This window comes from Perna viridis, chromosome 14 (genome assembly GCF_037379345.1).
Source record: "Perna viridis isolate PV_CMFRI_1.1 ecotype Kerala chromosome 14, ASM3737934v1, whole genome shotgun sequence".
In the NCBI taxonomy this organism is placed as follows: domain Eukaryota; kingdom Metazoa; phylum Mollusca; class Bivalvia; order Mytilida; family Mytilidae; genus Perna; species Perna viridis.
The window spans coordinates 19,863,010-19,876,349 of record NC_142458.1 but is presented as its reverse complement, the minus strand read 5'-3'; the positions used below and the strand labels follow the sequence as shown (position 1 = coordinate 19,876,349).

The window sequence follows — 13,340 nt, the reverse complement described above, 5'->3', positions numbered from 1 at the left end:
CAAAATGTACAATTTAAAAATTAATATAAATCGTGTTAATCAATGGGACTCTATTAATATAGAAGGGCAATTTTTTCAGATTTATGATATACAAACCCTAGTTTACAAATGTGTAACCCTGTTTACGGGTGTAAAACTGATATACAAATAAACTGAATAAGCATTGTCATGCCGACTTAGATATCATAAAATTGATTGTTTAGAATAAATCCGTCTTTCAAGCAACTTGTAGTGAAACTTCAAATAGATAAATCAATCTTCATTTAGTGGACAAAATAAAAGTCAAAATAATGTATAAAGAAATGTGATGTATTGGAATAGGTATATAATAGATATTTGCTTCAGTTGAAAAAAGTATCTGTAAAAAATTATGACAATATTTATTTGCTAAAATAGTGTCCATATGCACTTTGTTCTGTAATGTTGGTTGTAAAACACAACGTGCATTAATACATCTAATTAAATATTACAGAATACAATGTTGAAAAATCTATCGCGAAAGTGGACTTATTAGAACGTGAAAAAACAATCCTACAAGTTGCTCATATCAGTAAGAGTGTGTATGGTCTGCATGTTTACACATTTACTTGATTTAAAGGGTTCTTAGGAAATGATGCAATGTGTCCCTACGTTCAACGTAGTTCTAACAGTGTTGTTATTCATGCAGGAAGTTCACGTGCACTTTAAATTGATAAACGTTTACAAACAAAATAGCTTAACCTTAATTTTTATATAACTGATAAGATAAGGAGTTCGAGGAAGTACATTTTAACAAATGATCTGCAGATAAGATACACACCTGTCTCTAAATATTTTGTATGATATTTTTTAACATCTCAGGGAACATTATATACTAAGGTAAATGCATAAGGAGAAACATTTATATAGGATACGGTATATTGTGGAAATCCTCAACAAGTCTTATACACTACAGTAACCCCAAGAGCATATTTTTAAGAATACATTTAAATTCAGCTTTTCATAGTATTGTCATACATTACAAATGTTAAGCGAATAAACTTCATTTATGAGTTGTTGTCATACGAGGATTACCCCTGTAGAGTGATCGTCTTAAAGAACATACTTCAATGATAATGGCTAAATAAGGAAAAAAGACACACACAAATAAGGAAACGAAATAAAATAACAAATAAAAAAAAAACACATACAAACAATGTGAATGAGCAAACCGGACTCCACTAAAACTCTGTATCATGGACCAGAAAATGTAAGCGTCCTCTACCCTTCTAGAAGCACTTGCATTTGCTCATAAGATATTAAGTCTGGTGTTAACTAAAGATAAAATATAAATGATGACGTAATGAGCAAATTCACGTGATGAAGACGGATATACCTTATCGATCCACGGGTTTATGAAGATGACCATTAAACTAAAGTATTGAGGATATTTATCTTATAGAAACATAGAAAACTCTAATTGTTAGAAGTTGAGAGCAGTATGAATAGTCCGCGTAGCTTCCACAAACTCTGACATAACACACGAGTTGATATGAAACCTTCATACTGTTAATAAAGACAAATTTACAAAGCATGTGCATCTGTACAATAAAAAGAAAAAATATATAGGATGAAGTCACCATAACGGTATTACATGTAAATGTCAAATAACCAAAGGTAACAAAAAAAAAAACAACCTGTCCATAGTCAAGAGTCAAATCCATAACAGTGTAATAATCGATAAATCAATGGTCATATCATTACAAAGAATGATTTACAAAAAGCAATCATAAAACATATTTAAAAAGAAACTGTGTATTTTATTTATGATAAAGTCATAGCTAGGAAGCAATACGAACTTGATTTTAGCCTAACAGGAAGTCATACGGTTCGGACTTTATCGTACAAAGTTCTGTATTTCCGTATTTTCTACTTTAAAAAGTGTATAATATATGGTCATCCATAATTATTTAAATGCAGACACTAGATGTCTCGAAAAAGCGACAAGAGAGTAAACAAATCGTCCTGAAAATTTTTCAATATACCTTTATACATGTTATCAACGTCGTCGTCTTACAGATGTCAACTGCCAAATAAATAGGTTATGCGTCATTACTATCTTAATGGAAAAAACAGCAATGGCAAATCATTTAAACAAATGTCACCACGATGAACTTCATCATACAATCATCCCATGTGGCATTTTTGTTCGTTGCAACTTAAATTTCAGATTCCGTTAGTGATGCAGAGACTGCATCAAGGTTACAGCATAATAAGCGTGTTTTTGAAGCGTTGTTTGCATTGGTTTTAAAAAATCCAGAAATATAAGATTTCTTTTGATCAATTTAAAATATTCTTAGTTAATAAAATTTACTTGATGAAATTGGAATGACTGGCGTTACATGTGACCATAAGTAAAGGTTTGCTTGGGATCTAGGGAGTCTATTTTGTACTATTTGTTTTGTTTCATAGGAAAAAGAGCATGGCAGGCGTCAATGAACATCCGGCCGTAATTATATTTCATATTCTTAAATTTTGGTAAAAGAAATTAGCACAAACAATTTGTTTGCACTTGGGGCTTTCCAAAAACAAATATATGCAAATGAGAACTACACATTCTTGATCGTTATGGTGTATCTATCTGCACCATGAAAACTGATTTATTTAACGATTCATAGCTGTCCTTGTTTGTCTACCCCGGACTTGAATTTTTATGAGCAACTCGGCGGTTGTTTTTAGAAAAGCAGAGGATGATTACCCTACCAGTACACCTGGTCCATGCTTCCAGTTTTAAGTGGAGTCCGAGTTGCTCATTTTTTTAGTCACTTTGTATGTACGATTTTAGTTACTTTGTGTTCTTTGTTGTGTATGTCTGTTTTCCATGTCTGGTCTTTGTTCCTGGATTACATTGTTTTGATTACCGCTATAACCTTGGTTCCCCTGATTACTCTTTACTTCCACTTTAAGCAACTGGTCCATACTCACAGTTTTTAGTGGAGTCCGAGTTGAACTCGTTTACTTTTGTTTCTTTGTACATACTTTGTACATGCTTTTTTGGTTATTTCATGTTTTTTTCTTTGTAATTTGTGTCTTTCTTCCTATATAGTCTGCGTTTCATAAAGACATATTAAGCATTTATAATCCTGTATTTTTAGTTTCGGTACGATTATCAATATTTGTGTTTAGTTTGCATTGAGACAAGATTTCGCACAAAACCATTACACTGTAAGAAATTGTGTTTTATCTGGCTCCGCTTAATTCATTGAAAAACGTTTTATCTTTCATACAATATGATACAAATTACTCTGTATGGCGAAATTATTTTACAATGGTAAGATCCTCCTCAATTTGTGTATTATCAACATGTGTTAATATGATAATTACATTAAACAGGAAAATTTAAAAAAAAAAAAAAAGAAACCTAGTACGTGAGTCGAGAGTAAAATCACTTCCCAATATCCTCAAATATGTAATATATGATATAATACCCGGAATATCATTGATTAAATTACAACAATGACGTGACTGGTTACTGAGCGAGTAAGTGGATTGGTACAAAACAACAAACAACAAACAGGATAATGATAAAGTATTACATTCATGCATGTGACACTTAAGGAATGACTGTTATATTTTTTCAGTCTATGAAGAAATAACCTCAGTCATGTGGTGCACATTAAATAACCTGCATAGTAAGTTAATTTTAAGTATGCACAAAGGGCATTGGGATTATTTCGAACAGATCGAAACAAAATTCCATTTAATTTGATTCAGTATCAAAATTCAACGATTACATCACGAAAATAGGTTGATGAAGTTTCCGTCACATAACAAAATTAATTTGGTTTTTGTGATGATGGACAATTTTTTGTATCCAGTCGAAAAGCGTGTTACTTCGAAAATTAAATTATGAAAAGATATCAATGATGGAAACAGTATTTTATCTCAAATGTGTCTGATCTTGACATAAAAGTGTTATTGACTAACAAGTAAGTAACTTGACTTTGATAATTAGTCATCATTAGCCAGTGTTGGTCACTTTTTTTCTTTAGTCACAATATTAAAAGCTCATTCCGATTTCGCATTAAGTTAATATAATTAACTTGCATTTTAAATGTATGTTAAATGATAAGTGATCCAGTTTGCTTGTGATAACGTTAACGATATCAATACTCCCACAGATGGCAATAAGCTGCTTTCAATGAAATTAAGTGGAAAATGATTTCTTGTTTGTTCTGTAGATTAATTATCTAAAATTAACCCGCCCTGAGCCCAGTTTATGAGATAGTTGTAGGCTTAATTACTTGATTGCGCAATTGAAATCAGCTCTGTTGTGTTAAGCCGGACGCTTAATCAAGTGGCAGATATTTTGAACAATAGGCAATTTACATATCTTATAAGTGTTCCTACAGTGTCAAAAAGTAGTTTTAGGCACAAAGTTAATTGAAATTTATCCGCCGATTCCCAGCAAATTAAGATAATTTAATTTTGATTGGCTATCATCTGGAAAATAGTGCAAAAGCGAAGAATTTCTCTATTTGCTGGTATAGCGTCACTTTTGAGTTTGCCAGCAAATAAAGAAGTTCAAAATAATTCACTGTTTTCCAGGTAAGACAATTTTCATTATTCACTTTAGAAAATTAAAGTTATGGTAATTTTGATGTTCAAATTGGAAAATAGGTTTTGGTTTTCCTAGGTTTAATTTGCTTGCTTCAGTAATTTGATTTTGTATTCACTGACTAAACTGTGAATTTGAAGGATAACTTTGGCTTCTTCTAAATGATGCTAAAACATGCAAAACCAGACATGTGTATGCAAGTATTTTATTAAGTTTTATTAAAATATTTGGCTCTGTTGAATTATTTGATATTTTCAATATATTAAGAATAAGCGTTGTTATATCGATGATAGATTTCTTATAACTATGTAAGCGTCCTTGGTTTAGCAAGTTCCAAAACATTTCAGGTAGTCTGTTTTATGGCATAGGTTGATTTTGAATATTCTCGCATTCCTTTATTTGTCTCATAATTTTGATTTATTTAATTGTGTAAATATGATCGTAATGTTGTTTTAATGAAACTGTATACATACAACATGTTAAAGCTTATAATTGGAAATTTATGCCGGCCAAATAAATGTCAGAGTATTTTCATATAGGCCTAGCTGCGTTTTAAATTTTGAAGTGTTAAGTTTGACCGTTCAAGAAATCAAGTGATTTATCAAATTCAGAAAGTTTTTAATAACCATAGGAACGAAGATCTGATTGGTTAAATAGTTGAATTTAAATGTTCATTCTTATCCTATATTTGTTATACTTAAGCATCTTATATGATATTGCTTATTATTGCTTCACTTTTTACACTTTTGAGTTTGCCAGCAAATAAAGAAGTTCAAAATAATTCACTGTTTTCCAGGCCTGTCAGAAGACCCAGAGTCAGTTACCCAGTAACACACAGTGCCCTGAAACCATACAGTCATCGCTAGCGTCTGTCTGTCTGTAACCTCTACTAGCTATTCCCCCACACTAACAAGACTAATCGTAGTGTGTCAATTGGTGGAGGATTTAAAGATCCCAGACGTATATGTCAACAGAATCCTGTTGGTTAAGGTCGGGAAAAGAAAGAATGCGTCCACAAAACAGCGCTACTTTGGAGGTCATCTCAGAGGACCAGGAACAGCAAGGAGCTGTAGGAGGGGAACCCCTTCAGTATACAGTTACCAACACTGCACCAGCAGTCCAAACAGGGGACAGAGTTATGTACCATAAGATGCCTCAGTTCCAGCACAGACAGCAGCAGCAGCAGGAACAAAGGTCTAAAAACAGTCAAAAGAACTTTAGGCAGAATCAATGTAAAGGTTGTGGTAAGTTTTGCAAGTCTAGGTCGATTTGCCCTGCTAATAACAAAACATGTAACTATTGTAACAAACCTGGTCATTTTATTTCAGTCTGTCTTAAACGCAAACATGATGGGTCACAAAGAATAGATCAACAGGGACACGGATCCGCCTTTGGACAACAGTCTGGGGTGGGCACAAAGACAAATTAGAGTCAAGGATCACAAAATTATTTTCCATTGCCTCTGTGGATTCCGAAAAATGTACAACTCCTGTTATGGTAGGTGGTCTGAAAACCAAAGCATAAATTGACACTGGAGCGAATATTTCAGTTGTAAATAAAAACCTTTTGGCTAAAACAAATGCTTTAAATCAAGAATTCAGTCCCCCTTCTATTAAGGAAGTTTTAGCAGCAAATGGAAATCATGTTAAGGTGTTAGGTAGAGTTCAGCTCAATATTTCTATAGGCAGTTGTACTTTTTCCCATACATTCCATATCCTAGACCAGTTGCACCATACTATCATTCTAGGCTTTGACTTTCTTAGGGACCATCATGCCTTTATCAACTTTTCGGATTGTACTCTTGAAGTACAAGACCAACCCAATGTAGTCCTTAGCTCTATTACCCTGAGTTCAGGCCTGGTTCGAACAAAGAAAAATGTTACCATCCCAAAACATTCTGAAACAGTCCTTTGTGTGTCTGTGTCAAAACAAAATGAAAACGACACAGTTTTGCTAGAGCCATTGTCATCGCCAAGTCCTATCCTAGAAAACTTGGTTATAGCCAAATGTTTGGTCACCGTCCGGCATGGCAAAGCTATCCTGAGAATCCTTAATCCCACAGGCACTGACATCAAACTTCGAGCCCACAAAATCATTGCCAAAGTTTCTTCAGTTGACACCAAGCAGGTATTTTCACTCGATGATCCCACAATTTTATTCCCACATAATGAGGACAATATTTCATCTGCACCTTAACAATTTTCAGACCTTTCTTTTGACTTGGAAAACTCTTGTCTTCCCCCAGCCCAAAAACAAAAATTGTTGGAATTTTTGAATAAAAACAGGTCTATCTTTGCTACCTCAATGAAAGAGGTTGGTTGTACTCAATTGTATAAGCCTCACATTGAGACCATTCCTGGTGCTAAGCCTGTCAAATCTTTCCCCTATAGGCAAAATCCAAAAACCAGAGCAGAACAAGATAGGCAGGTTGAAGAACTCAAAAAAACTTGGGCATAATCGAACCGTCAACATCCAATTGGGCCTCGCCTGTCGTGATGTGTTTCAAAAAGTCTGGGGAAATGAGAATGGCTATAGATTATCCGAAATTGAATGCTGTCAGTGTCCCCCAAACCTTTCCTTTACCCCACATTGACAGTGTCTTTGATGCCATAGGAGAAGCAAAAGCTCAGTTTTTCTCTTATATAGACTTAAAATCAGGTTTTCATCAAGTCCCCTTATCAGAAGAGAGCAAACACAAGAGTGCATTTATCACTCAAACAGTTGTTTATCAGTTCTCTCGTATGCCTTTTGGATTGATGAACAGTCCTATCACATTTCAAGCAATGATGACACATGTCCTTTGAGGACTCAATTGGAAATTTGTTTTGGTCTATGTAGATGACATCTTGATTTTTTCTCGTACGTTTGAAAACCATATTGACCTTCTCTCACAAGTTTTTGATAGATTACGCCATGCAAACTTGAAATTGCACCCAACCAAATGTCATTTTGCAGTCAAGGAACTCAAATTCCTAGGCTATATTATTTCTCCTTCTGGTATTAAGGTAGATCAGAAAAGACACGTGCTATAAATGAGTTTCCTGTCCCTCAAACGCAAAAACAACTTCGTTCTGTTCTTGGAATGGCCAATTTCTATAGGCGTTTCATAAAGGACTATAGCAAAATTGCTTCACACTTACATGTCCTTATCCGAAAAGACCAACCAGCCAAGCTCAAATGGTCGCCCACTTGTCAAAAAGCTTTCGATTCTCTTAAACACGCTCTTATGACAGCACCAGTTCTGACATGGACAAACAATTCATACTTACATGTGACAGCTCTGATGTAGCTGTTGGTTTTGTTTTAGGTCAATTAGATTCCGAGAACAAGGAATATGTCATTGCCTATGGTAATAAAACCTTGACAAAAGAAGAGAAAAATCATACAACCTCAGAAAAAGAACTTTTGGCTATTTTGAAAGGTGTTGAAGCATTTCGCCCTTACATTTCAAACAATCATTTCACAATTGTCACTGACCATTGGGCTTTAATTTGGTTGAAAACAGCAAAACACACAGGACGTTTGACTAGGTGGATGATTAAGTTGCAAGAACTTCAGTTTGATATTATACATAGGTCCGGTAAAAGTAACGTTGTTGCCGATTGCTTAAGTAGAATCCCTAATCCATTGACCACAAATATTGATGTTATTTCTGCCTCAATCCCCAACTCTAACTCTCAAAATAATTCTGACGATATGGGAGCAGAATTTACTTTCTATTATAACTTTGACCATTTAGAAACCACTTATCAACATCCAGCAATTTCAGTTATTGACCCGACACCTACTAATGACCCGACAACCGACAAAAACAATCTTTCCTAATTGCAACAACAGTGTCCTAACTTCTCTGCTATCTACAAATATCTTGAATTCTATGAACTTCCCGACGACACCAAAATAAGGGACAAGGTCGTATCTGAAAGCAAACATTTTGAACTTGTTGTTAAAGTCCTCTATCACATGTACCAAAAAACGATGCAAAGGCATGGAAGAGGAAATGCGAAGAATAAAACAAATTGCACTCCCAAAATGTCTCCGACTTGACGCTTTAAAATCTTACCATGACTCATTGGCAGCAGGTGGACATTTCAGTATTGACAAAGTTAGTAATTCAATGACTCACAAAGTTTGGTGGAGAGGCATGTATCAAGATGTCACTGACTATGTTAAATCTTGTGAAAAGTGTCAGAAGGCAAAACAAAACTACCATCCAAATAAACCCCCTCTAGCTCAAATGCCCAAAGTTGGTCGATTTGAAAGGTGGCACATTGACGTTCTCGGCCCCCTTACCAAAACTAAAGAAGGATATGAATATATTCTTTTAGTTGTCGATGCGTTTAGTAGATTCAGTGAAACTTTTCCCATGCGCACACAGAGTGCAAAAAAAAATGCTGAAAACCTCTATAGTGGCGTCATATCCAGATATGGATGTCCTACAGTTCTATTTAGTGACCGTGGTCAACCTTTCATGTCCAAAATTGTTAAGGCTATGTGTGAAATTTTTCAAATAACACAACATCACACGACTTCTTATCACCCCAATAATAATGGGACTGTAGAACGACAGAATCACACTTTGGCTCAATCTCTTAGGACCTACTGTAATGACAATCATGACATATGGGCTTCCCTCCTCCCAGGAATAATGATGGCGTTCCGTAGATCAGTATCCTCTGCTACAGGATTCTTACCCTTTTATGTGGTTTTTGGAGAGTAAATGAAAATTCCTTTTGATATTGCCTTACAATCTAAAGATTCTCTTCCTCCAGATGCAACAGAGTATATCAAACAATTTTTGTCAAATTTCGAAATAGCTCATACCGTTGCTTCCCAAAATGAAAATGCCCAAAGAGAGAAAGACAAAGCTAGACGTGATAAAAATGCTAAAACTCAGAAATTTGCTATTGGTGATCTCGTCTTACTGAAAACACATAAATTCCCAAAAGGACAGTCTAGGAAACTATGTGATAAAGCACATGGCCCATACCGCATAGAAGAAATTGGTCCTAATTTCACTTATGGCATTCGAAGAGAATCAGACCAAAAGCGCCAAGCTTCACTGATCAATGCCATAAATTTGCAACTGTACACTCATCCTGATCCTATTAGGCAAAACCTGTCTGAAAATCAACCACCCTTTGGTTTACAGAATAATGACGATTCAGGCTCAGATTCTGATCCTGATGACAGTACTGACCCAGCACCATCCTCCCAAAACCCATCTATTTCCCAACCTCAAGTGGACCCAAAGGTTAAATATCTTATTAGGAAACTTGTAATAGGTCGTTTCAAATCAGGTCGTGGAGAAATTTTAGTCTATTGGGAAGATGGATCAAGCTCTTGGGAACCAGACTCATGTTTTGATGCTGGTTTATTGGCTGTTATAAATTCAAAATGGACTAAAAAGGGTACACGACGTAAGTCTCAATTCAAGTAATTCCCATGTTCAGGTAGCTAGTCGCTAACTCAAATGTTAAGCCATGTTTCCCCTTATCAGTAGTTATCATCATTGAGCCGAAAACGACATAGGTCACTAGGCATCGTATTCTTGTTACTATGGTTATTGTCATCTTTCATTTCATTGTGTGATAGTAGTAATGTCACCCCTCGTCGTATTTGTGTGCTATATTTGATAGACACCCCTCATTGTATTTGGGTGCTATGTCTAATAGTCACCCCTCATATCTCTGTGTGTTATATTTAATAAGCATCCCTCATGATATTTGCGTGCTATATCTAATAGTCGACCCTCATTGTAATTGTGTGATAGTTATCATCACCCCTCTCGTTTGGAGTGTTATATGAAGTTATAACCCATCAAGTGGAAACTTAATTCATATTAGTTTCACCCTCGTGCGAGTTTGTATTGCCATCGACATCAACTTTTGACACATAAACCATTTGGTATTGACAGCCAAAAGCTTTTCTAGTGGTCACTTAGCGAAGGTTCTTCAATTTTATTGAGTTGGACGTTTGATAGGTTTCTGCTTATTCTTTGTGGTTATTCTGCAGTTCATTAGTGCTAGATTGTATGTTATGGCGCCTTATACATGCAGTCATTCTAAGTGGTGGCATATCTAATGTTCTCTTTTCGATATATTTGTAGGCCTATCTTTGACCACTTGGATTAGTATGCTTTTTGCCTGTCTTATCCTTCTAAGTTGGAATCCTGTCGATGCAGTCTACTCATCTCCAGATATTGTTCAAAGACTCAACTATGGAGTAGTTTTTCGCAAGGAATCAAAGCTGTTTATTGCACAAGAAACATGGCTACACACATTTGAAATAGCTTTACCTAGAGACTTTCCCATTCCTATGTCAGCACCCTCATGTAGTCAAGGCAATCCTAACAATTCAACCTGTGAATCAGTTGACACTATGATTCATTTTGTTAAACATTTACATGCTACAATGGAACATGATCTTCAAACTTCCATTAAGGCAATTCGTACTCTCATCCCCAAAGAAATATTTTTAAGAAGGGTAAGAAAGGCAGATCACTGTTAACTTTTATTGGCACTCTTGCAAAGGGTTTATTTGGTACTGCAACTATGTCTGACGTAGAATTATTGGCCAGACATATTAATGCTCCAAATGCTAGGACTCAAAGAATTACCAAAGCTCTCCAGCAACATGGTGACCATCTTTCTTCATTTACTAAAGTCATTGACGACAAAACTTCAAACTTAGTCCAGGGTATTCAAGATAATGCATTAGAAATTGAGAAAGTTACCCTATCTTTTCAAAAATCTTTAAGGACATTGGAGCAATCAATGGTGAACATGACCCAATATCTAATTACACTCACTAACAGTTACAACACCATCAGATCTAACCTTGTTCAACTCGAACATGCTATTCAATCCCTTGTGGAAGGTAGAATCTCTCCATTCTTGATCCCAAAGCACGCTCTTATAACAATATTGCACCAAATTCAAAGTATTCTAACAAAATATTATCCAGGGTTCTATCTTACACATTTTCATCCCGCCATTACACAACTTCAAATTTCATGTTCACTCGTAATCATTCCTCTTTATACATAACATTGCGTTTCCCTGTATGCTCCCAACCACAACCTCTTCAGCTGTATAAAATCATAACAATGCCCGATCCTACACCTAATGCTAACACTACAATGCATGCCACTCAACTTCTTGACTTACCTGACTTCTTTGCAGTCACATACCAGCATGACTACTATATTCCGCTTACATCAACAGACTTAGCTAACTGCATGCACGGTTCGACTATTGTTTGCAACTTCAATTTAGAATTAATACCAACATCACTACCACAATGTTCACTTGCATTGTTTCAAAATAATGTCAATTGGGTTTCAAAGTTATGTAAATTTCGATTTTTAGAAAACAGCGTTTTCCCCACTATTGTAGAGTTAACACCAACATCGGTGCTTGTTTTCCGTAGTGATGACATGTATTTAGCAAGTTGCTAGTGTTAAAACCCAAAACATACCATCCTTCATTTATCATTAGCCTACCAAAACAACGGTAGTAACCAATGATTTTGTAGCAAAAGTCGAACAATTTTTAGACTCAGAATTTACATGGATACATGCATCTGTAGTTTTGAGCATTTTAGTGTTACTTTTTCTGACCATTCTCGTAATTTATTTATATAAGTCAAGATCGAAACGTTGCACAACATTGATACTTGGGATAACTAGTGGCGGTAATTGTGTTTTTATCCCAATCATAAATCTGTCTTTGTGCCCATCATATTTCAAAATTACCAACTCAGCTGTTGAAGATCTTACTCTTGCCCCCTTTCCCTCGTAAATTGTTTATTTTATGGTCATCATTGAAGGTCACAAACCTTCTCACCAGACAAAGTATACAAGTCCCTAATTCAGTGTCACTCAGTTTTCGACAACGTTTTCACCTTTCAAACACACTTCGTCAACCATTCAATGCATACATGTATGTGACTCATCAGGGTTTTGCAAATATGTTGAATCCACCAGAAGATGTCTCATTCCCCGTTGAGCAGACACCTTCAGTCAATTCGCATTCAAGTCCAAGTCTTGTACCGCAATTTTACTAGTGAAGCATCATGCTGAGTATATTTTTTATCTACTATAATTTTTTTTAGCTTTATCCCCCTTTTACATATAAATTGTTAGAACTTTTACTTTTGCAACTTCTAAGTGTCTCTTGAGTTCTTAATCTTATGTCATCATTTTGATTATGGGTCCATGACTGGGGCATCAGCCACTGATGTGACTATGTAAACCAAATTGTGATGTATGAGACAGAAGTCAGAAACAATTATTTCACGATTTAATTAAGCCCCATGTCCATTGCAAATAGAGATTATTCTTTTTAAACTATATACATTTTCTAAGTTATGCTATATTTTGAGAACAGCATGATGATTTACAACAAGACAAGTTTATATATTTCTTTTTGTATTGACCAGTTTTGGAACATTCCCTTTTATACTTTTCTTTTACTTGGATAGTTTGTATATAGTGTATAAATCCTGATTTTCGATCTTTTCCCCCTATGTTTTGAATGTTTACGACCTAGATAAGCAAGACTTGCAATGGTCTATAGTATTTTTATTTTTGTTTGTGTATTTTATAATTTGTATTTTAAATATTAGTTGTTGCTGCTGTCCAATGTCAAGGTGCTGATATGACATCCGTTATACATTTCGAAAGAGCGCGCTATACCGTAACGTTGCGGGAACATCATGGAACACTGCAATTCATCTAAAAATTCCAGTATCGTAAAGAATT

General features: G+C 35.2%; 2 pseudogenes across 1 annotated transcript; both read left to right on the top strand.

The window, feature by feature from the left end:
* Positions 1-3,663: 3,663 nt before the first annotated feature.
* LOC148598553 (uncharacterized) lies at positions 3,664-12,665 on the top strand (annotated as a pseudogene). The gene is made up of 3 exons (XR_015918609.1): positions 3,664-3,947; positions 5,373-5,820; positions 10,686-12,665. The product of XR_015918609.1 is annotated as an uncharacterized LOC148598553 (transcript).
* On the top strand, positions 12,043-12,665 carry LOC148598552 (uncharacterized; annotated as a pseudogene).
* Positions 12,666-13,340: the final 675 nt, after the last annotated feature.